We start from the raw sequence: 25,827 nt of genomic DNA, 5'->3' as shown, positions 1-25,827 counted from the left end.
AGCTTCCCTGCAGCCCGGAGTCCTTCCCCCGGGACAGTCAGACTTCTCTTCTCCCTGGAGCCCTGCTTCTTGCAGCCTCCAGGACCAGACTGCCACTCCTGCTTCAGGTCCTGGGTTTATAAGTCTCTCTCTGGGTCACCTGACCCACTACTTCCACCTCAGGTCTGTCTATCAAAGGCCACACTACTGTGCTGGCCCCACCTGGGGTAGGTAGCCTTTTTTTTCAAGAGCCCTCTGCCACACTCAGTTTGTCCAGGAGGCTGGAGCAGGCCAGCTGACCCCTGGCTCCCTCTCTCCTTCGGTGGTGGGGTTGGGATCCCATAAAAGTACTCTAGGATGCTGGAGGTCAGAGAGCCTCCCTGTAGTTGTCCATGTGCTATATGTGGCACTACAACAGGACTTTCACAGATAAGTCTCTTTTTTAAACAGGATCTTTGTGGCATTGGTGGATCTGTCATCTTTGTGATGCTACAAACCCTCATGCCTTGAGCCATACTTACCTTGCACCATGAAGACACACTTATTCTTTGCTTAATAGTTAATGATATATTGGACCTTTCTGTCACACAATGCATGGAGGAAGCTCTTCTGTTCCCATTGTTCAAGCCCTTATACAATACCAGACAATTCAATACAAAAACAGTCCGTGCATTCAGGAGAATTTTCTCCTAATAGCCCTTCAAACAGCTGTGCAAAGAGTGACTATTTCATTACATCCATACAGGAGCTGGACAACTGTAGAAAGCAGGGTTCAATGCACACTCTTAATGGGGGAGGAAGAGGACTATGTATATATTTCCACATGCTTCCTCTACTTGCTGCAGTTCTGGGAAGCACTGCATCTCCTGAAGCTCATTTTTGATACTATTAAGAATAGTAGTATTAATATTTGATTTGATACTATTAAAAATATTAATAAGATACTATTAAAAATATTAATTTGAAAAAGGGGGGGGGGTTGCAGGCAGTTTGCTGGGAGCAAGAGGGGGAAGGGGAAGAGAAGCCAGGCACCAGATCCTGCACATGGAAGGTAAGAGATCCAGGGATCCCTGCTTCTTCACACCAAGCTGAATGTCTCTCCCCTCAAAGGAGGGTGAGGGGCAGCAAACTGACCTGAAAAATAACCAGAATAGCATGGGATAGTAGTCAGGGAGCCAGATGAGTCTCACTAATCCCTCCATGACATCTTGCATCTTGGCAAGCAGCAGACTTCTCAGAATGACAGGTCAGGTTGGCAGATGAGTGTTTGGTGGGCTGTCTGTGTTTTGGGCATGTGCTGTGAGATGCTGGGATTGTTGTTATCTGAGTGACTGCTGATTGCTAAGTGATTATTTCCTGTGCCTGACAGAAGCCCTAATGAGGGAGCAGAACCAGTCCAGGTCCAGCAGGGTATAAAAGGAGACTTCCTGAGCAACCAGGGAGCCAACAAACAGGAGCAGCAAACAGGGCAGGCAGCTGGCAGGTAGTTTTATGGTCAGTTTGCAGGTTGGTTTGCTGCCTCCCCTCTCCCCCAAACCCTCTGAGGGGAAAGACTTTCATCCTGGTGTGAGGAGACAAGGAAAAAGAAACCCTTTGAGGCCAAGGAACAGTAAAGAGGCCAGCTTTCAGGTGCAGGGGCGATGTGTAGGGGTTGCAAGCGGGTGCATGTGCACCCCCTACAAAAAGGTGTCAGCAGCATCTGCGGGCGGTTCGTGATCTCCACTGGCTGCTCCCGCCGCTGCTAGCAGCATCTGCAGGTGATCATCGACCCCTGGTTGGCTCTCACCACCCCCCCACACCCCACCACCAACAGCATCAGTGGCGTCTGTGGGAGCTCCCCGCTTACCACTACTTCACTCCCACCACCACGCTCCTGCCACCACTGTGCCCCCTCAGCCGCCAGGAGTATACATTGTTCATGTTCAGGTGAGTGCACTAGTGAAGGTGTGCTTTGAAGAATGGCAGTAAAAAAGAGGCAGATTAAGAAACCCATGGAAATGGCTAAAGGATGTCACAATTCCAGAGCCACTGCCCCTGCCTCTGCTTGCACCTGTGAAGCACTAGGAGAGTAGTAACCAGAGCAGGTTACCCAGAGAGATTGTAGACTCTCCATCCTTGCAGGTTTTTAAGACCTGGCTAAACAAAACTTTGGCTGGGATGATCTAGTTGGGGATGGTTCTGCTTTGAGTGGGGGGTTGAACTAGATGACCTCCTGAGGTCCCTTCCAACCCTAATTTTCTATGATTCTATGAAATATAAGGTTGAAAGGTCAAGCAATCAAAAGATAGAAATTAAAAGAATTAAAGTTTCCTGTGTAAGCCTAACTTGACCTATCTGTATATAGGAATTAGGACAGAGTCATTAGCTTCATGACAACACAGTTTCTTCCATAAACACCTGCCTTTGCTCAGTGATGCTGAGTTAGTGATCGGCTATTTAATGCTTTCTTTTCCTTTCATTGTTCAATGAATTATCTTCCCATCCCCATGCTTTACTTATTAGAGACTATTCAAACTCATCTCTGAAGACAAAATAGGTAATTATAGGGCCCAGTCCTGTTTTGTTTTAGACTGAATGTTGGTACCCAGATCCCAAGGAATTATCCATTTTGCATTGCTCCAGAAGCTGCAACTTTCAGCTGGCACCTCTGTTTTGGGCTGCAAATTTCCCTAGGCAACTTAACTCAGACCCCTACACATAACCATGGGCCCCTACACATAACCATGGGCCCCTACACATAACCATAGGCAATCCAGTCTAAACTCCAACAGAATCCAGTTTACGGCTGGGGAAGTATTTACATTCCAGAAAGGATATGAGGTCTTTGTTTTGCTCAAAGCACATGTTACTACCCCTTAAACCTCACTGTAACTTATCTGTCTACCCACAACCTCCATCTCATCCATTCATCCCTTCAAAAAATTTTCTTTTGACTAAGTGGGCTCATCTACACTAGATACCTTAATGTGCAGTGGACTGTGCATTAGCATGTCAAGGCAAAAACTGTGCTAATGAACTAATGAACAGTAGAATTAATCTACTGCACATTAAGTGTCACTAAAAAAAGTTCTACCCTTGCTACTGTGCATTAGCATGGGCTAATGTGCCTTTATGTAGTACCTCATATTAGAGGTAATAAACTGAGTGCTCAGTAGCAAAGGCTTATTAAGGAATGTGTAGATGTACCCAGCGAAAATAGAATTTAGCTCTTATTTCTTTAAGGATCGATAACTACAGATCAATTATTTCCATGCAAATTGAACAAAAATCTAGGGGCAACAAAACTACCAACAAACTATGCTGACAGCACAGCTGAGGTTGTTTTAAAGGAAGAGGATTGCCAGATTAAATACGATATCTTGTGTGTCATGTAGAGCAGCAGTAAACAAGTCTTTCAAAAGAACTTAGTTTCAGGGTACATCTACATGTTCGATTAATACACTTTAGGTAATGCACATTAAATCTAGTACCTCTGTTGTGAGGTACTTGAAAAATGCACATTAGCCTATTTTAATGCGCATTAGCTAAGGAACATGTATTTGTGATGCTTTAATAAGCATTAAAACAGGCTAATGAACATTAAAGTGCATGTGTAGATGTGTGCAATGCAATAAATATTTGTTTCTTGGCCCTTTTCCATCTGCTGTCATTTGGTCATCTCTTCCCATCCTTTTTCCCTAGAATATTACCATTGTTAATAACTTTTTTTGTTTGGTATCTCTCCCAGCTCCCTTACAACTGCCATGCTTCCCCACAGATGGGAAAATTTAATAGTGCTTGAAGTCCTGTCATGAACCTTGAATGGTTTGAGGTCAGTGGCTAAAGTTCAGGTAAGCCCTTTTGTCCACATAAAAATATACCCATGTTTACCTTAAAAAAATAAATGCAATGACAATATTCTCTCTACCAATGGGAATCCTGTTATACAAATACATAGTAAGAAGGGGTATCTTGTATGATTGGTACATAAACTTGTAGGTAGGAAAATGACAAAAACTGACAGCAGCAGGCTTAAATAAAAAATTACTTCCATACACTGCTGGAAAACATACCTCAAGATCCTTATGTCGTTTTCATTGAATCTTTAAAGAAACTCTGATTAAATGTTCTAATGACTTTAATGTCATTTCACCTGATTAACAGTAATTAGGGCCTGGAAGTTACCAGTGTATTCAAAAGTAAAAAGGCTACTAAAAAGAATTACTTAGTTCTTGGCCCTACCAAAATAATGTTATCTTAGCTTAATGCATTTTTCTGTTTTAGATTACTTCTCTATCATTGTTCAAAACAAGATTGGATATCTTTCAGAACAACATACTCTACTTCATCCCAATCACAAGGTATTGGTTTTGAAGTAACAAGCATGGACTCTGTTATTCAGGAAATCATACTTGATCATAACACTCCCTTCTGGCTTTAAAGACTATAGGCTGCCAAAGTGCAGCCAACTGAGCATACATGGAATGGAAGCATGGTGTGAGTGTAGCTATGCTGAATCCCAAACTGTGCATAGGGTAGATGAAAGTGAAGTAGGATTCAGCATGGGATGAACAACACAGAATCACCTGTGCATGTGTGGAATGCTGCTTTAGTCCTGAAAATTTAATAACAGAAAAGCAACATTTAGGCAGTGAAGGAAGCACATCCCACCTGTTAGTCCAATGGCCTTGAGAATAGGGCAGGAGACAAAAATCTAGATACTTCTTCTTCAATGTGGGTTTATTTCCTGCTCTCAGCAAAGCAGTCTAAAAACCATACTTGACAGAAGCCTCGCATGAGCTAGGCCTCTTCTGTTCTGCTTCCAAAAGTTAATTGTACAGGGTAATCTTGTTCCATCACAGGTCAAAATAGAATCCAAACTGCGGCTAGATACCAACAATTGCTGCTACATGGCTACAAAAGTATTGTCATGAATTTGCAATAGTAAAGTCATGCATTTAGGTACATGAAGGTAAAATGGAGTTTAGCCCTATGAATCTATGAATGGCATCCTTGACAGTAGGGGCAAGGTTTTCTATGCTTGGAACTTTAAATTAAAGATTAGTGGTAGTTGGACTTAGGATGCCTCCTCTTACCCCTCTATAGTCACCCAACAAGCTGTCAATACCCCAACTTTCCCGCCTGCCACGTCTTGGATGTTATTATTCTATATTCAATTTTTTATGTCATTAGTCAGGAGGGTTGTTCTGTCAAAAAAAGATTTCTTTTTTCTTTTTTTGTTCATTCTTATTAGGTTTCTATTAAAAGTTCACAGGCACAATGGGTAAGTTATCTCACTTGCTTCTCCATATGTTCGCACGCCCTCGATGGTATAGATAATCACAGTCTGATTCAGATCAAAACTTGTCTTTATTTTTAACTTTTATCACTCTGTAAAACCTTCCCTTACTTTCAGGCAGAAGCTGTCTCTCTTATTTTTTTTTTCAGTATCAATTTGGTAATTCTACTTATCTAATACTTTTATGCTATAACTATTAACTTGACTGAATGGAATGTAGTATTAATAAACAAAGTCTCTTTCTTTCTTGTCCATCTTTATTCCCATTGCAGGCTTTTATCTTTGAACCCTACTATATACACTCTCTTTACCTTCTTGACATATGAGTCTGTCTTTTATCCTGCATGTGACCAATGCCTCTGATCTTCTTTAGGGACAATCAGATACCGTCCCCAAGTCCATGATAATATTGTGTCACATTCACTCTCTTCTTTTCTTTGTTTTCTTTCCAGGTTGTCCATGTAGGATGCGTCCCACAGGGTTTGTCTCTTCAGGGATCCACCCCTTGCTCTCGGAGCTCCATTCTTCCCCCAGCAATGCAAGAAATCCTCAGGTAAGTTTCTGATCCCCCCTAGAGATCCTCTTTCTTCCCCTTTTTCCTCTTCTTTTCTCTGTTTTCTCCCCTGCTGGAGCTTCCGTCTTGCTGCCTTGCTCCAATCTCGGAGCTTCTATCCTAATACGGTAGCAGCTCCGGAAGCGGCATTCCCCAGGTCTTTTTGCCATGGCCGCGCTCATGGATGCAGCTGTGCTCGCTCCTTCACAGAGATCTATACCAATATTTCTAAACCAAATTTGAAAAATATGACCACAATCATTTTTTATTTGATAGCTGTGAACATGTTTCTTTGTATCCATTTAGTGTGAAGGAATGAATCTTCACCTACTTCTGCTCATAGCCAATGGACTCCAGAGTTCTTGGGCTTTGTGCTTCAACTCCTACACACCTTTATGTTGTAGAGGGGAGGGTGAGTCTTTAGTTCAGTAGGCCCTTTCTGACCCTTTTTCAGGCTGACAAGGATAGAAACAATAATTTTAGACTAGGTGACCTTCAAAATTCCTGAGAACAGTCAGGCAAGAGAGAATCATATTCTGAATGTTCTTCTACATCATATTCAAAAGGCCTAGGTTGTGAATTATTTGGGGAATATAATCTGGTATAATAGAGCAGCAGTGAAAAATAACTTTTTACCCTCTGAAAACAGATGGCCTCTCTTGATGGTTGGTATCCAGAAAATATTTCTGTATGCTAGCAGCAGAGAATTTTTATGAAGGTCATCCCCTCAAGGAAGGTGTTACTTTCATTTATATCACAAAGTGATTAATAAGCAAATGTATAATTAATAAAAGAATAAGTATTTTCATTTCAATTACAGTGATTTCACACAACAATAAAAAGTAATGTCATTTTAATTCATTATTAATGATAAATTAATTACTGTGATTTAGGAGATTAAGCCATTGTTGAAGGAGGAATTTAGCACTGCTTAAAATGGTAGAGAATTTCCTTTTATTCTTTTGCACTTTATGATTGTAAGAAGACATTGTAGGCTAAATCAATGATTTATTCCAGTTAACTGCACTGATGCTAACATCAGGGCAAGAGAAAATTGTAATGAGATTGCATTCATGCTCGTTATCCAGTTGATGTTCTGCTCTTCTATTAATAATAAGGTTAGTGCTGAGAACTGCATTCATGAACTATATGTGACAGTGGTAGTTTTAGTAGATTTCCTGTTTTATCCTTAGTATTACTTTCATGGGAGTTAAAAGGTAGAAACTCAAGCCTATTTAAATGTTGGCTTAACAGAGTTTACTGAGATAACTGATACATCCTGTCCACACTCTAATTTCCTCACAAGTAGTGTGTTACTAGATAATACTTTAAATATATTAAGAAATATATGTCATGTATACTGTGAACTTGCTTCATTCCTTGCCTACACTGATATAAATCAGTAAATAGATAGTAAATAGATATAAATCACTAAAAAGGAGCCACTTTGATTTTCTAGTCTGGCCTCTGAAATAACACAAGTCATAAAATCTCATCTAGAAATTCATACATGAAACCCACAAGTAACTTGTGCTCTGACTAAAGCCTGTCTTTTAGAAAGGCATTCAGTCTTAATTTAAAGATTTCCATTGATTAGTAATCTGCCATAAGCCTTGGCAAAGTTTTCTAATAGTTAATAACTTTAAAAAAATGTGCTTTATTTCCATTCTGAATTTGTTCAATACTAACCTTATAGAAATCCCAATGTAAAATGGAGAGCAGTGAAGCTCTGTAACTGTTTTTCCCCTTTTCCCTTTCCAACTGGTATGCTTCTTGCTGTATCCTCATGCTCTTTCCAGTTATTCTTTAATGTCCCAAGTCCTGCCTGCCTCACATCCCCAATTCTGGGCCAACTTAGACCCCTTTCTTTCATTCTCCCTAACCACAGATTCACAAATTCACAGACATTTAGGGCTAGAAGGGACCTTGTGAGATCACAAGGTCTAGCCCCCCTGCTTGGGGCAGAACCATTCCATCTCTCCCATTTGCTGTACTTCAGCCTACTCTTTCCTCTTCATTCTTATCATTAAATTTTTAATCACTTTTTGGTCATCTGTCTCCTCAGGTATTATAGTAAGTATTGATACACATGCATTGTGATAGTATCCAACATCCTACTGGTAAATTAACAAATATTAATCCTGTCCCTAAAAAAAAAAAATCTAACTTGATTTCTCTCCTTATGTTTACACTGCTTCCCAAACTGAGCAAGAGCTGTTGTGTATCACCTCAAAGGAAGAAACTGCTTCTCTTTCCTGCCTTGCCTGCATTTCAACTTGCCTCCCCATATTTTACCCAATACACACATTCTTTCATACTGCTCTAATGAAGTCATTACCTCTTTACATCCATTTTTATCTAATTGTCTTGTCTAGTTATACAGTATCACCTACTGGGTTGGGGGCACTATTGGTTTGTGATTTCAGGATCATGTAGTGCTTTGGGGAAATAAAAAGCCAAATTCTGTCCACGAATGCACAGGTAAAGACTCCACTTCTCTACCCAACTACTGAGGTAAGTGAAGACACATTACTTAATGAAAAGTATTTATATATGACTGGGTAGACTGATCAGTCATAGTTTTAGCTCCCTGAATTTGATATAATTAACGTTTTCTAGCAGTTAATCTCTAAAAACTTTCTCCTTATCTAAACTAGGATTATGAAACATTAATGTTCCCTGGAGTTTATTCACAAAACTTCTTTTGAAAACGTGCCATGTATATTCCTCATTAAATTAACCTTTAAAACAGTATAAACTTTGATTTTATAATTACTAAAATAACAGTATTACTTTATTGCTTTCATCTGTCCACTGTGGCCATAAACATTATATAATCATAGCCACATTTTGTATTCTTCCTCCAACAGTTCATTTATATTCATTATCTCTCCCATGAAAAAGAGAGAAAAGTTTGGTCTTGGTGGAAAAGCATTTGGCCCTGGAAAAAAAAAGAAATGGAACAATGTGGGTTCAATTCAGTGGTTAAAAAAAATAGATTCTATTATGTTCAAGACTTTGCAAAAAGAAAGACAACATTTCAACATCTTAAACAATGATAGCGCACCATTATATGAAACTTGTGGTATGCTGCAGTCTAATTCCAATTTAAAGTCTGTATTAATAGCATTGTTAGCCCTTTAAAAAGCACAACAGTTTCCACAAACCTCCAAATCCAAGGTAATTAGGGTTTTCAATCATGGCAGTGTTCTTACTCTAATGGCAATTTTGGCAAATAGCAGGTAATTATAGCTCATTGAGAAACTACAGTCTCACTTGAGACCTGCCATCGCCAGCCTAATTGCTTCCCAATGAAACAATAGCATTTTTGTTCAGCTATCATCTTTTGTTATTTTGAAATTGGGACTGAACACTACAGAATGCAACTGAACTTTTCTGCTCTGATCTAGACCAAAGCTTTTCAGAGTATGATTATAAAATTCAAGAATGAACGGGACATATTCCCCCTCTGAATTTGTGGATAAAATCAATCATCTTAATGTTTATTTTGCACAAATAGAGTACAATAACTTTGCTTAACTTTCAACGTGCTTAGGAAAGTATAAAAAGTGTAATTCTAAAGAGATGCTATATAACTCACTAAGCATTAAAAACACTAAATGAAAGACCCATGGACGCCAGTCCTGAAAATACTGAGCATGCAAGTTTTTTTACAAACAGGCCTAATCCTGCTGAAGCCAATGTGACCAATCATTAGTAAAGCGTCTGATGTGTGCAACTGTTTCAGGATCAGGACTATATTAATTACCACTATTTACATTACATCAGTGTTTAGAGGCTTGAACTAAGATTGGGCCTCCTTGTACTAGACCAGTGGCTGTCAGCTATGTTACCCTGGCACTCTGGGGTGCCACATGATCCTTTGAAGGGTGCTACAAAGTGTCAGGAGAAAAGGCATGTGTGAGGAGATAAGTAGGTAAGTGCTTTTCAGTCCCCCCCTTCACTGCACAGCCCCCATGCAAGAAGGTAAGTACTGTAATACACATTAGTTTTTAAACTGGGGTGCCACTCGATTCACAAAAATTATGGAGGGCTGCCTTGAGCCCAGTGAGGAGTGCCTTGAGTCCAGTGAGGTTGAGAACCACTGTATTAGACACAGTAGAAATATGTCATTAGAGGGTCCTTGACTCATCAGAATGAGATGTACAGATGAACTGTGAGAAAGGAAACAGTAATACAGAAAGGCAAGGTGATCTGCCCAAGGTACAGAGCAAATCAGTAGCAAATCCAGGGTAGAGTTCAAGTCTCCTCACCCCTAAGGTGGTAGATTCCCCTCAATTTCACTGCCTTTTCAAGTCATAGGCTTGGACTTTAATAACATTTAAATTTTACAGTTTCATAGTTGGTAGGGTCAGAGGGGACCTAAGCAGGTCATCAAGGCTGACCCCCTGCCATGGGCAAGAAAGGATGCTGGGGTCAAATGACCCTGGCTAGGTGATTACCTAGCCTCCTTTTGAGATCCCCAAGGTAGAGGCAAGTACCACTTCCCTTGGAAGTTGGTTCCAGACCCTAGCCACCCTGACTGTGAAGTAGCGCCTCCTGATATCTAGTCTGAACCTACTCTCTGTCAGCTTATGGCCAATTCCTTGTTACTCCTGGTAGTGGCTGGGGCAACAGGGACCCTCCTATTGCCTGCTGGTCTCCCTTGGCAAGTTTGTAGGTGGCCACCAGATCCCTCTCAGCCTTCTTTTGTGTAGGCTGAACAGGTCCAGGTCCCGTAGTCTCTCCTCATAGGGTCTGCCCTGCTTCCCCCTGATCATGCGAGTGGCCCTCTTCTGGACCCTGGATGCAGTAATCTGACTGTGGCCTGACCAATGTTGCAAAGAAGGGAAGGATCACCTCCTTGGATCTGCACTTGCAACTAAAACTTTTCTATTATTGAACTGATGTCTGTTTATCCATCAGTTTTATAAAGAGCTATGACCACCATAGAATCTCTGTATTCAAAATACAGCATCAGTAGAGAATACATATTTTATATATCTATATCTATTTAGGTATTTACAGTTCGCTGATCATTGTGGCATTTGAGCATCCTATAAAATTTAGATGAAACTGATGCGCTATTTTCTGTTTTCTCCTTTTGTTGTTTCCCTTCCCAACAGCGCACATTTAGGGTTATCATCATCATCATCATCTTTTCAAAAAGTGTCACAGACAATATATTTTGAATGTGGCAAATTTCCTGTTATTTTTAACCCTGGCAGAAGGGGCTTCTATAGCTAAGAGTCGGCTGTCAATGAAATGCCTCTGCTAGTGTTAGCCCAAATTTCATTGTTCCTCATGGAAGTGGAGATATAAACCATCACACTTTGAGATACAGCATCCACCAATTCAGATGGGTTAGAAATAAACTGTCATTATGAACAGCTTATTCTATAACTGGGATTCTTGCACCTTCCTCCAATGTGCCTCGTACTCGCCATTCTTGGAGAGTGGACAAGGATATTGGACGAGATGGAGCATTGGTCTGATAGATCCTAAGTTCCTATGAGTTAGTTATTAGGTGAGCACCTAAATCTGAACCAGCTGTGCTTTGTTCGAGGCTTCTGCTTTAGTACAGTTTGTTACAGTACTTAAGCCTGGAGAACACAAAGGCATTTACTGTGTTCAGGTCTGCATCTTGCAGGAGGGGCAGCAAAGTCTCTTGACCAGCTGTAGATGGAAGAAAGCATTCAAACAGCTGTCATTACATGAGTGTCTAGTAACACTAAGACCAGCAGGACCTTGTTTACAGACTGATTTACAAAGTTCTCTCTCTCAGAATAGCATTTAAAATAAAATAGAGGCTATAAAGAAGTCAATCTAACACCATAGGTCACAATAACATTTAACAGCAAACCAAGAAAACAAAGAAAAAAATCTCTACAAAAAAAAATCAGTATGATGTCACTTTTAAATTGGCATCAAAACTGTCATTTTACAATCTTACATTGGCAGAGCCATTCTGCTTTCTGGTTTGAGGCTAACTTTGAGCTTCCTATTTGCCACTTTTAAAGCAGCACTGACAAGGATTAAATTATACTTTGCAGCTATACGGGAAACCATAGGCGACTGGTAGGGGGTGCATGTGCCCCCCCAGTAGGGCTGGTGCCCCTCCTGATGGCCAACACTGATGCTGTCGGTAGAGCTGGTGCCCCCCCCTTACAGGGCCGCTGCCATCGGCGACTTCTATGGGTGCCTCCCGGATTCAGGAGGCACCAGTCACTCATACAAGAAACAGGGCTGTCCAACTCCAAAGAAGCCAGGGGCCACACAACATGTGAGCCACACATAATCCCTCACTGTACTGCATAGCGGGTGTTTCAATACTGTATAGCAGCCCTGGGTCTATGGGCCAGAGGATCCCTGGACCCCGCCATGCCATCCCAGGCCCAGAGGCAGAGTAAAGAAGTGGAATCTGGAGAAGGGAGAGGGAGCCCAGAGACCCTGGCAGCAATAGCAGGAGAGCAATGGGAGGAAAACGGTGCCTTGACTTTGGAACCCAGAACACGATATCACATAAAATAATAATATATGATAAAAAAAAAACCCAACACACAGAGATTGGGTAGCTTTCAAGCCAAAGGGAAGAGTTTTCTTCTACCAGTATCCATTTTCATGTGCGTTGTTCCAGATCTAGTCCAGGATCCATCATAGGTTTGGAAAGCATTGGGCCTGTGGCATCCTACATTCAGAAGACAACCCATGCTCTTATTCTCACTGACTTCCTGCAACCAAAAACTGGCCTTTTGCCTTATGCTGTATCTTTGCATCGTTAATTTGATTTCCATTTACTTTCTTGTGACTGAGTTAAAATATTCTATTCTATCTGGGTTCTTAAATAGCCTTTAGCACCACGTATTAGCTCATTCAGGGTACTGCAAGCAGCAAGACTAATCTGCCACAAGGGACAGGGATCCATCTAAGCTGAGGTGAATGGGATTTTTGCAGGACACTCACAGTGCACGGAGCTGATTTCACAGCCTTTTCATGAGCCCACCCCTCATCCTTGACTGGCTGAGGGGCCCCCAGTGTCCCTGTCCCTCATCGCTGATTAACTGAGAGGGCTGTCCATTGTGTGGCCCCACCTCTTGCCACTGATTGGTTAAAAGGGGTGTCCATCAGGTGGCCCTGCCCCTTGCTACTGATTGATGGAGAGGGGTGGAGCTGTGCAACCTGCAGCCCTCTCAACCAATCAGTGGCAAGAAGCCGGGGTGTGGCACCATTTTGGCTGTTCCCCTTTACACTGGGGGCTCCCTCCCCCAGGGGGCTGTGAAGCTGGGTCATTGGTGCCCACTGGGAAGCCAGCTTTTTATTTTCAGTGAAGGTTTTTTTTAATTATTATTATTACATGGACAATGCCCAATTTTATACTTTCCATGAAATCTGCAAAATTGCAAATTAAGTAGGTCCCTAATGATGGATGGTTTATGCTTTCTTACCCATTCCCCAGGTTGGGAGAAATGGAAGTGTTGTGTAAAGTCCACCTTTCCCTTTTAAAATGGTTCATGTTACGTCTATCTATAGTCTGACACTAGCTTTACATGGCCTTAGCCTCATTGGATCTGCTTTTTCTTCAGCAATGTAACTCCATTGTGTCTAATTTATATTCAGTTATGTAGAACAAAGTGTCGTACATTGACTTCAATTGAATTCTTCATTATGTACCCACTCTGTTCCACTTTCTGTTGAAATGATTTAGTACTCCAATGAAATGAATGAGCCAAATTTTCTGGATGTATTTTAACATCAAAGTGTACATATCCTATTTTACTTTGATGCTGAAATAATTTTGATGCTAGAACAGTTGATATCTGAGCAACGTGGCCAGAAAAATCTGGTTGTTTTCCACATCTTATTATTTACAGCCAGGTTTTTAAACCACTTTCCAAAATAAAAAAGCATACAACAAACTACCCTCTCCACAAATGCATAATTCTTAATGTTCACATGACTGGTACAGTGCAAGAACTGCTGTGCCAACCATCCTTGTTAGAACGTAGCCCAGATGCCATGGAAGTCGATGGGAATCTTCTTTTAGAGATCTAATGAGGAGTTAAATTGAGCCCTAATAGTCTTCAAGTGTCAGGAGATTGTTAGGCTGCACTGGGTACATTTAGCAGCATATTAAATGGATACTACCTGTATGCTGCACACCAGTGTTCCCTCTAAGCATCCCTAGTAGAGGATATGCATGGCTGCGCAGGCACACTCATGTCGCACTGCCAGGCATGCCTGCATGGCCGCACACATCACACAGTTTAGAGGGCATGCTGCTGCACACCCAAGACATTCCTACAAGAAAACAATATGAGACCTTTAGAGAAGTTCTCTCTGTAGTTGCAATAAGATGGCTGTGTGTGCTTTATTCCTCTGTAATTGCTGATTCAAACAAAGGATTAAAATCCTACCCATATTACCAGATGACAGAGTTAGTTCTGGGGTTGAAATCACCTGTTTCTATACCTTTTGTGCTGATGGCCATTGGCCACTTCATAGTATTTCATAAAGTAGGGTTACCGTACATCCTCTTTTATGGGCCCCATCCTCGTGTCCAGGCAGGTTTTTAAAATAAGAGTAAATGTCCAGGTTTTTGCTTTGCCTGTGCTTTCCTTGAGCATGAGCAGCTTGGATGCTTGCAGCTGGGAGCAACAGGCAAGGTGATTGGCCATCGGGGGTCATATGCTCTGCACACAAGCCCCAGCAAGTAAGTGAAGTGTGTGTGCGTGAGCAGACATGCATGTGGAAGCTACGTGGGCAGCAGGGCTAGGGGGAGAGGGGGCTCTCAGTCAGCAGTGAGGGGCACCAGTAGGGCTGTGGGGCAGGGTGCTGCAGGACAGAAGTGAGGGGGGGGCAGGGCTGTGGGTCAGGAGTTAGGGGCACTGGCAGGGCTGGGGGGCAGGGGGCTGTGAGTAGGAAGTGAGGGGCAGAGGCAGGGCACAGGCATATCACTGCCCCTCCACAATCATATACCCCTCCCTGTCATCCCACCCCCAGTGGGCCAGTTCCCAGCCCCCACTCCTCCACAGGTGTCCTCTTTTTTGACCCTGGAAATATGGTAACCCTATATAGCAGTGTGTGCCCAAGTTGGGTAATAGAAATAGAGCAAAATGGATGAATCCTCTCCCCACAGGACAAATCCTTCTTTGTGGCCTGATCTATGAATCTATGAATCATTGTCCATGGGCAGATCTAGAATTTTGAGAAAGGGAGGTGCTGATGGTGCTGTGGATTATCACAGAAAGTACAACACATTTTTCTCTAGTCAAAGAGAAACTAGCTGTAATATGCTAGAAGGCCACCGCTGCATTTTTCAGTATGTGATCAAAGCAAAAACAAATATAACTGTTGATTTTGTGTAACCACCACAACAAACTGGGCAAAAAAAAGTCAAAATCAAACTACTATTAAGATTCAAAAACCAAATCTAGCTTCCTGAGCTTTCTGGCCTGCCTCCAATGCTTCACGGTCAGTCATTTCTACACATGAGCTAGTATTACCACACCTGAGCTGAGATTTTTAATTTGAACTTAAAACAGTCTTCAGAGTTATAAAATAGGAAAGGGACATTACCAGGAAGGTCTAGGGGCCAAAAAAAAAAAAACTGCAGAAGAAAGGATAATTTGAATAGTGGAACATCAAGTCTATTAAAAAAGGGGGTGGTGTTCAACTACACTGCTCCTGAAGCGTTGTCTTTCCATGAATATACTTACGTAATACTTTGCCGCCTTCTCATTAGCTCCCCTAGGAAAGCTACTTAGCTCAGCTGCATAGTATTCTACACAGCTGAGTGCAAAAATGTTCAAGTTTCTTGGTTTTGATTTTTTGTGGATTTGTCTGGCTTTTTGATACTATAAAATGGATCCCACCCCCTCCCTCACTCCCACTTTTCAATCCCCAACCCCTTTACCTCTCCTTCCTCCCCTTTTTCAAGGGAAGTATCTTAACAAAAAGTGCCAGTTCTCTTCTCCTTCTCTGCTATGTAAATGTCTGGCTGAATTTGTTTCCTTTTATGCCAGCTCTCCTGACTATTCCTCATGTTGGTGGCTGACGGTTCCAATCCCACTTGTCGTTCTTAGTCCTGTTTCCCCTCCTATAATCCTGAACAACACTTAGTTGGTACTTCAGATTTATTTTTTGGTTTTAGTTCCTTTTATAAAGAACCCAGAACTCTTCTTTGCAAGGAAGAGCTTCAAGACTTCTGGAAACAAGGTGAATCAATATCACAGGACCAACAATAGTTGGTTAGGATCCTTAGTCCTCTCATGATCAATGGGCCACAGTTTTAGTGCTGCTGATGTTAAGTGTTCCAACTTCTACCCGCAATAATTTAATAAACTATGCACACAATCCCACAAAACTTGCTGGTCACTGATTGGATTCATCATGACAAGCAAGTCTAAATTTCCTGCTATTTTCTCACATTTTCTTTCTGTAAAAAGAGGTAGCGAGACCTGTTACTCTGAAGCCAGGCAGAAAGCAATGCAGGGGGGCTCCTTAACCACTAACTCGTTCAGAAAGGTGTAAGCTTCCGTAGGCTGCAGCCTTTGTGGATGCTGTAGAAGTAGGATGCAATGCTATCATAGCATCTGACAAAGTATGCTGTTGCCTATGAACACTTATGCTTTTCTGAAAGCGATAGTCTTTAATGCACCCTGTCTTCGTTCTGTAAAGAGAAAACAAAAACTATTTCATCAGGTCACTGCAAAAGCCATTTGGCCCCAGTGCAACAATCCTTAGTGCAATAGAAACCATAAAATGATGTTCAGCTCCAGATCCCTGTCATGATATCATAGTCCGTGCAATTTGTTTTGTTGGGTGGAGAGACTTGAAATCTATTCAGCTGAAACAAAAGGAGAAGCAGATAAGTAAAGATTAAGCGGAGTATCAGAACACTCCCTTTTAAGCACCTTTACTTCCTTGAGCATAGAGAAAGACAGAAAAGAGGAACAAGAGCTGAATCCCCAAAGAGTGTTTTTAAGTGCTTTTTGTCTCAAGCTTCAGAGGACTGAGGAAGCAGAAGAGCCTGGGTTCAGTGCCAAGAGTGTATTTTAAGTGGTTGTTCCCCTTGAGAGTCAGTCTGAAAAAGGAAGATGAGAGGGAGGGGGAAAGTGTGGACTGAGCCTCAACAGAGCACTTTTAAGTGCTTCTTTTGCTGACTTTTAAAATTTAACCTGTTATCAGTTAAAGAGAGGTAGTTAGCTGCAGAAGCTTAGCAAACACCTGGGTCTGGGCCAGCAGGACACATGGGGGCAGCAGCGACTTGTGATGTTGCCACCAGGAGACTGGGAAGAAAGCTGGGGAACATGAGAAAAAACAACCCCAGCCAGCTTCCATGTATCAGTTCCCAGTGTATCCTTAAGGATACGTGGAGCCAGACTCCTTTCTCCTTACTTGCAATGAGTTAGAATCACACAGTGGAAAAGACTTCAAGGATTCTCCAGACTGGCAACCCCCCCACTGCCCCCTCCCCCAGAAGCAGGATTCACCGTTCCTAAAGCATCCTGCACAAATGTCTATCTAGCATCTTCCTCCTGTGAGGCAGGAGACTTCTGAAGGGAGCTTGTGCCATTGTCTTACTGCTCTTACAACGAAGAAGTCTTTTCCCTGATTTCATCTACAGTTTTGCTGTAGTTTAAATGCACTGCCTGCCCTCTGTAGCAAGGTAGAGTCATTTTCCTCTCATTATGCCAGCCTGCCAAATATTTGGAAACTTATCATCCCCCTTACATTATTTGTTTGCAAACTAAAGCTTCCCAGTTCTTGTAAACTTTCTTCATACAGTGTTCGTTACTTTCAAAGCATTTTGGCCTCTTCATTGCCTGCCCCTGGACCTCTCCATTTTCTCCATATGAAAGTGCTCCAGTTGATTCCTAGCTAGCACCTCGGAGACTGGAAATATCACCTCCTATGTCTTGCATACAATCCCTCTGTTAATATGAGCACTGAACTATTCATCCAGAACACCAGCATAGTGTCACACTGTACACTGGAAGGGGTCTGAAGGACTGATAGGATCCTGTGTATAAAAAGACCTGTTGAAAAGAAGAAACTGAAATGGCACATCTACATTAGATGTTGACTGTGCAGTCATTACTGCACAGTCATTTAGTACTTGTGCATACAGTAACCAGAGTTACTGGGCAGTAGCCTCATCAGATGGCTTTTAGGTAACACCAAATGTGCGGTAGCTCATTGCTGCTGCACAGTAGCATTGTGTCATGCTTTGTGCCACATGACGCTACTGCACAGTAGTAATGAGCTACTGTGCAGTCAGTGTCTCATGTAGACACAGCCAGAGTCCTTTTACATTTTGAAGGATCTGGATTCTCAACCTATAACAGATGCTTGCATGCATCTTCCCCCCCCCCCCATGTATAAATAAGAATAAAGCTTTAACTAATTATAAAGATATTTTTGATGCTTTGTCATGAAAAATATCGTAGCAGGTGTTCTTGGTACAGCATAAGTCAAACATTAATAAGAGTTGCTACTTTTTTTTGCAGTTTTATTTAAAAAGAAATAACTTGTTCTTGAAACTTGATAAAATGAGATAAAATCTTGCCCCCCCTTGAATTCAATAGGTAAGCTCCCATCATCTTCAGTAGAGTTAAGCTTTTACTTGTCGTATTTAATGAAAAAGAAATCTGAATATTTCCCAACAATAAAAACATTAGAACAGAAGCCAGGCCTTCATCAACATTTCTTATCCTGAAAAATACAGCACCAACATGAAGCAAATTTATGGAGACTTTCAGAACAACCAGTGGTAACAAGATTCATATATGGCAGAATCCTCACAGGACAGAAAGTGTGTGTACCATTTCCCTCTCTTCTTTGAATCAAATATACCATCATTTACACCTAGACAACAGTTAAGAGAAGAATTAAGTTGTGTGACAGAGCAGCTTCAGTGGTCCATCACTTCAAGGACTAGAGCAGCCCGCTGCCAGGTGTCTGATATGGGCTTCCATTTTGGGGAGCTCTGTTATAAAAGCAGAGCAATTTGTGTCCAGCTGCCCTGGGAGTAACATTGCCTGGCAGGGCTCCTGCTCCACGAATAACTTGGAGGTAAGGGTGAGGCTATGGAGAAGGAGGAGGTCTCATTGGTTTTGGCCTGGTGATACATGGCCTGAAACTGTACCCTGCTGGGATAGGGATGCCTGGTGGTCCTGCCTGTGGTGGGGCAGGGCCTTTTAAATGCCAGGTTTGAGAATCATCCTGATGTAAGGTGGGTCAGGGCACCTAAACCTCTGCCCCCACCTTATGGTGAGTGTGTTAATCAGAGTTGTGGGCCAGGCATGCCAGGGAGGGCACCTGAACTTACAGGGGTGTTCAACCCCATGCCCTAGGAAAAGGGCAGAGTGGTGGGCCAGGCACATCAAGTAGAGCCTATGGGAGTGTTTAACCTTGTGCCTGAATGAGAGGGTGGAGTAGCGTAAGCCTGGGAGAGGGCAAACTAGTGTGGCTCGGTGAGGGGTGTGGGGGCAATGTTGGCCCACAGTTCTGCAAATCGCCCAGCACTCATTCAAATGAGGGCTGCGGGAGAGCCCCAAAAGGCTGTGTGCCTGCTGGCCAAGGTGAGAAGAGATAAGCCTGATGGCCCTCTGGGGTTGCTGAAAGGGAGCAAGGGTGGGGTGTGTGTGGCCCAACAGGATGGTATGAGCAAGACCCATGATGGGTGGTATGTGAGAGCCCTGGTGAAAGCAGGGGGAATGAAGGAGGTCCCAGTGAGAAGGGGGTGGTTTGCATGTAGCTCAGAATGGGGCAGTAAGCAAGAGGCCTAACTGTGCATTGAGTTTGGTCTGGCCTCAAGCCAGAGGTGTGTTATCTGCGAGGCATGGGGCACTTGTAGGGTTGGTTGCAGTGTGTACATCTGACCCTAGACATCAGGACAGATCAAAGGGCAGCCTCCCGCCTATCAACATCAGAACAATAGGACATTAAGGCATGGCAGGAGAAAGAGGTGGGTGGCTGGCCCAAGGACAAGAAGTGGGCTGGTCTTATGACCAGGCCGTGAGTTGGCTCCTTTTGTCACAAGCTGTTTTATAGTTGTAAGTTAAATAATTAATATAATTATGATTTACTACTTTTATACTTGAAAAGATAAACATGTTTACTCACTAGTGGGCAATGCAGTTTCCTGTTTATCTTCTAGTCCAAGTCTTTTATTAGCCTAGGAAAAGAAGATGAAATAGAGCTCTGATTGGCATACTTTTGTCTGCAAGACACAGTGGATATTGCTGCCTATGGCATAAATGGTTTGCAGTGTCTCATGTGACTGAATAATCCAATCCGAGATTTGCATGATCTATGACAGTGCTTGTTATACCAATACGATACTTTTTGCCAGAGACCCCCAAGGATTGACATGGCCCCTTGTCTGATCTAGTATCAAGTAAACTTTAATATTAATTCCTAACCGCTATTAGGAGTTTCATCCCTGTAATATGACCTGGTAAATGTCTCCTTTAGATGTTACTATAAACCTTTGCTAGTACCAGCCTCAAGTCCTCCGCTGGGTGTGTAAGATTTTTTTTTTCTGGTTTTCCCACAGTTCAAGCAGAAATTTCACAACTGCCCCCCAACTCCCCAGAGTAACAGCACAAATACAACTGTCCCTTTTTTTGCCCATTACTCTTGTAACTTTCTCATCCCAAATTGTCCAGTCCTCAAGTTCCCTACCTCATCTTTTTAGATAAGGTACTCCAATCCTTTTCAGGTTTTGGTTTCATTTCCTTTTAGAAAAACTGACGTACCTGGTTCACCCACTGTACCAGTCATAGCACTCACTTTTCCCACTGCCTTATAACGCATTCTGTACATTTTTATTGCTTAGTTCTGCGGAGGCCTAAACTATGGCTAAAAGCCTTAACATAACTCAGTTCACCTGCTACAGTGGCTGCAAATGCATGTGTCATGATTGAGGGGAGGGGGAGGGAGTTTGGGAGATGCTTGCTTCCTGAGGACCCTCTTCTCTTCAAGGTATTGGAGTCAACTAGAGCTCAGAGCCAGGGCAGTTTTCTCTTTTCCACTTCTATGGCATTTGGAATTTGTTTTCTGCAAGTAATTTAGTAATATAATACACAGCAAAATACTGTTTTAACAAAGGAAAGTAAGTACCTCTGAACTTTGGTAGTTTTTTTGTCTGATTTGTTTTGCAGCAGATATTTGGAAACAGATCTAAGTTTCCAGGTGTCTGCCCCCCCCCCCAACCCTTCCCTCCCACAAAAAAAAATAGCTTAATCAGGTTTTGAGAGCACAGACTGATCCAAAGAGCACTTCAGGTGAGTTAAGTGTTTGGTATTTTCAAGTGTTTCCCAAATATGCTGCTCTCAGAAGGTAAAAACTTTCATTTTATTTTTCCAATGAACCCAAAAACATAGTTGTTTGGGTTTTTTTAATCTTTGTACAATACAAAATAAGCCTAAAGGAACAAGTATAAGTGTTTTCCTAGTTAATTCACTCAATTATGCTTCCATGTTTTGTGCTCATCTTTGCTTGGATTATTCTTTTATCCAAAGTGTAATGAACTGATGATGGAAGAACAAAGTAGCTGGCTGGAGCCTCAGGCTGAGATTTTAAAACCCACCTAGAGTACTGGTATTTTTATTTCCAAAGTCCATTAACATGAATTGTAATCGGGCATTCAAATAAACCACATGGCTTTGAAAATTTCAGCCTTTGCATTCTAGTTGCATTTTTGGAGGGTTGGTTGTGTGAATGCCATTTAACTGTCCACTGAAGGGTCAGGCTGACTGAACTAGAAACTGAAGTTTATCCACAGAACTTGGCACTGCATGACTGGTACAGTACAACTTCTCTCAGCCATCCCTCTTGCTTTTATCTAAATTTGATTTGGACATAGAGCTGGTTAGGAAAAAAACATGATAGAATTATCACTTAACGGAAGTGCACAGCTTTACAGCACTTTAAAAACAGGTACAATGCTTTAAATTAACCCTTGTTAAGTAAGGAATCAAATTAAACCTAGTAGGCTTGCTGAAGATTTTCAAAAATTGGAGAATTCTAAAATTGCTGCTTTGTTTTGTTTCCTTTCAAATGGGATAGAAATTTCTTACATTTATTGCTGGCTGTCTCTCCATTTTTAAAAACAGTTTTGGACTTAGGCTGGCATTAGAGAAACTGCTGAAGCTCCTGCTGACAAGAGTGCTGTTCTAGAGAGAGGCAGATAGGATACAAAAAGCCCCCTGGGCTGGAGAACTAAGGGTGTATACAGAAATTACCTTTTTCACCATTTAAAGTGCTTTATTGCTGTGACTTAACGGAAGTGCACAGCTTTACAGCACTTTAAAAACAGGTACAGTGCTTTAAATTAACCCTTGTTAAGTAAGGAATTAAATTTAAAGTGCTGTATCTACAGCATTTTTTTAACCTACAGAACTTTAAATAACTTCTGTACACCGGTCACATTTCTGACCAATGGAGAGGCCCCAGGGAGCCCCACCTCCTAGCCTGGAAAGTGCAGGGAGGCTCAGAGGCTCAGAGGCTCTCCCTCCACCACCAAATACTGCACTTCTGTCATGTTTGAAGAGCACTGTACCTTTATAGTGCTATAAAAAGTGATCTAAATTACAGCACTGTAAAATGTGCATGGAACACTTCTGTATACAACCTCTGTGAAAACAGAGCAACAAGGTGTTCACGCACTGTTTGCTGTTGACTGCTATCGTTTAAGGAAAGACCTTGGTGGACTACCAATAAAAATAAAACGAAAAAGGAACCTCACACTGGGTACCAGTTTGTCAGGAAAATGTTTGCAAATTTAATGTTTAGTCATTGAAATGTCAGGATGAAATGAGCACCAAAGCAGTTGCCACTCACACACCCACTCTACAGTTATTTCCTTTGGCTCATGAGTACCCATGTATGGTGACTCTTCTAATAGTATCTCTCTTGCTCAAAAAACAAAATTGTTGCTACAGCTATTTCACACAGAGCCCTGGTACAATTAACATTTTGGGGAATTTTAAAAGAAACCTAATGAATTTAGCCTGCCAAAGCTCTCTGAAATTCAGTGGGTGGTAGATGTTTCTTTAAAAACCTCAGTCTCCATAAACAGTAGTGCTGGAGATTTGGCATACAGAAAGCAATAGACTTAAGGACTATGTCCAGGTATGTGTGGACGTTTGGTTGCCTGGGGCCAAGTAGCAGTAGCACACTTTACACCGCCGCTTCTTGTTCCCAGGAGATGCCCATGTCACGTGCACTTTGGTGCACAGCAAGTTGTCCCAGGTGGCATAGGGGAGGCTGGGACTGGCACTGTGCTGGCCTGAGCAGCCTTCCCTGGGGTCTTGGGGGCCTCCCGGAGCTGCAGCCACGGCGATCCTGCCAGGCAGAGCAACCACAGCACAGCTCTGAGCAGCCCAGCCCTGCTTTTTAGCAGTGCATGCTGCCCAAGCGTGTGCTGCTTCAGGGATTTTTTCCATGGTTTTTTGTTTGTTTGGGGGGGTTTTGGGAGGGGAGGAGGGATTTGACCCCAGATATCCAGGGGTCAAATAAAAATGAAGGGAAAAAAACAGGGCAGTGCACACTTGGGCAGCATGCCCTTTGCAGCATGGAGGACTCCAGACTGTGCTGTATGTGGCACTGCAAATGTGTTTGCAGCACCACACACTGCTAGACCACACACATCTGGGCATGCCTAAGCAGTTCAAACCAAAAATCCTCCTTTGTTTTAAACTGGCATAGTCCCATTAAGTAAAAGCAACTATGTCCATGTGATTCAGAGTAGGATCTGGGTCCATGATATTACTTGTAGACCATCGCATGACCTGGTTCTCATGTGGGATGTGTAGGGATTTGGGTTATCTGCTGAGATATTTTTAGGATACCTCCTGAGATACCTACCACCATGCACAAGCAGTCAAGGAAATTCTTGGAGTGTGTTGGAAAACTTCTTGATACATATGGTAAATGTGCCAGCTAGGGGGAAAGCTCTTTGCAATGCTGCTCACAAACAAGCATGAATTAGTTAAGAATGTGAAGGTGGAAAGTAACTTGTGTGACAGTGACCACAGTGTGATAAAGTTCAAGATCCTAAGGGGAGGAAGGAAGGAGGGCAGCAAAATAAAGACCAAGGACTTCAAAAAAAAACAGACTTTAACTCAGGAAGCTTGTGAGCAAAATCCTCTGAGAGGTAAGTCTGTGGGGAAAAGAAGTCCCAGAGACCTGGCAGTACTTTAGAAATGTTTTTTTAAGGGCACGGGAGCAAGCTACTTTGGTGAAGTGGAAGCACGGGAGGTGCAACAGGAGACTAGCCCAGCTAGACAAAAATCTTTTAAAGGAGTTGAAACTTAAAAAGTTCTCCTATTAAAAGTGGAAGTTTGGTCACAATACTAGGGAACATAAGAACAGTATCATATGGGCATGCAAGGAGAACATTACGACAGCCAAGGCATCTCAAAACATGCAACTGGCGAGGAATAAAATAGGCAACAGTAAGGGGTTATACAAGTATGTCACTGGCTATCCTCTTTGAGAACTCATGGAGGTCAGGTAAGGTCCCCGATGACTGGAAAAAGGCAAATATGATGCCCATTTTAAGTGGGAGGATTTCAGAAAAATCTGAAAAAACTTGGATTATTTTGTCTGGAGAAAAGACCGAATGGACAATTTGATAACAGTCTTCAAATACCTGAAGGGCATTTGGGGCATTTATACACATGCATTTCTCTACTCCAATGTGCCAGAAATCCAGTGCATCACAGCAGACTCCATTTAATTGAGTCTGCTCCACACACGAGCTGGCGAGCCCGGCGCTTCATCGCATGCATTTGTATAAACAGCAAAATGCATGTCAGTGCTGAGAAAATGGTGGCTGTGCGCTTTTGAACTACAACTTATTCGATGCACGGCTGTCATTTTCTCAGTGCTGACATGCATTTCGCCATTTACACAAATCCATGTGCTGCAGCACCGATACTTTTAAAAGCATCCGCTGCTGCGGCACAAACTTGTGTACAAATGTCCTTATAGAAGATGGAGGCAGACTTTTCTCCATAGCCATAGGGGACAGGACTAGGAGAAATGGCCTCAAGCTGCAGCAAGGAAAGGGCCTAGACTAAATGATCTTGTAAAGGCCCCTTCCAGCCCTACTTTCCAATGATCCTAATATATATTGCTCTGTGATGAAAGACTATCTTATACTTCAACTAAAAAAAAAACAATGCCTTGAACAGAAAGGGCAAGAGCATGTCATTTCTACAAGGTCTTATATAGCCTTGGGGATGCACTGCCTCAGAGACTCAGTAGGAAAGCTGATCCTGCACTAGAAGAATAAAAGACACAATCTGCTCTTCGGGCAATTTTGTCCCTGAGGGAGCAGGGAACTGCTACAGTGCACTGGGGATCACAGAAGCATGGCAGCATTTTGGACACACTTCATTTCTCAGTCATGCCCTGACAAGTACCCTTTCACCAAGGCATGACACAGGAGCCACAGAGCCCTTACACTTGCAGTATGCTACCTAAGGAATCCTTTCATCATAGCTGGAGGACATGCAAAAGTGAGTATCTTCCCTCTCTGACCCCAGCTTGATTGCACTGAAGTCAATGGCAATTTCACTTGAATGGAAACAACATAAGCCTCCCCAAGCAGGACATTCCCTTGCACTTCTGTCTCTAACATTAGCCAGCTTAAATCATCCCAGTTCCCTCGGAAAAGGGCTTCTTTCTTGGAACAAAAACATAAATTCATGAATAGGTTGCAAGATCTAGTGAAAATACTTATGCCTAAACCAATGAGTTGTTTTTGTTTGATGTGTGTCACTAAAGCATCGTGCCCTGCACTAATTTCTTCACTTCTGAATAGACATATTTGGATTGACAGTTGAAAGTGGGCTGCAGATTCCACTTAAAACATGTTTTTCATGCTGAGTAATGAGGGCAAAACACAAACCAATTCTGGCAGTTAAACTACTCACTTAAACCTTTCATAGTGTTGTCAAACACTATAATCCTCCAAAAATCTGAGTTTAAATAGCCTCGATAT

Source organism: Crocodylus siamensis, chromosome 2 (assembly GCF_052110815.1).
Source record: "Crocodylus siamensis isolate JL-2025a chromosome 2, ASM5211081v1, whole genome shotgun sequence".
NCBI classification, from domain to species: Eukaryota; Metazoa; Chordata; order Crocodylia; family Crocodylidae; genus Crocodylus; species Crocodylus siamensis.
The sequence above is the reverse complement of the archived record's forward strand: the minus strand, read 5'-3'. Positions refer to the sequence as shown.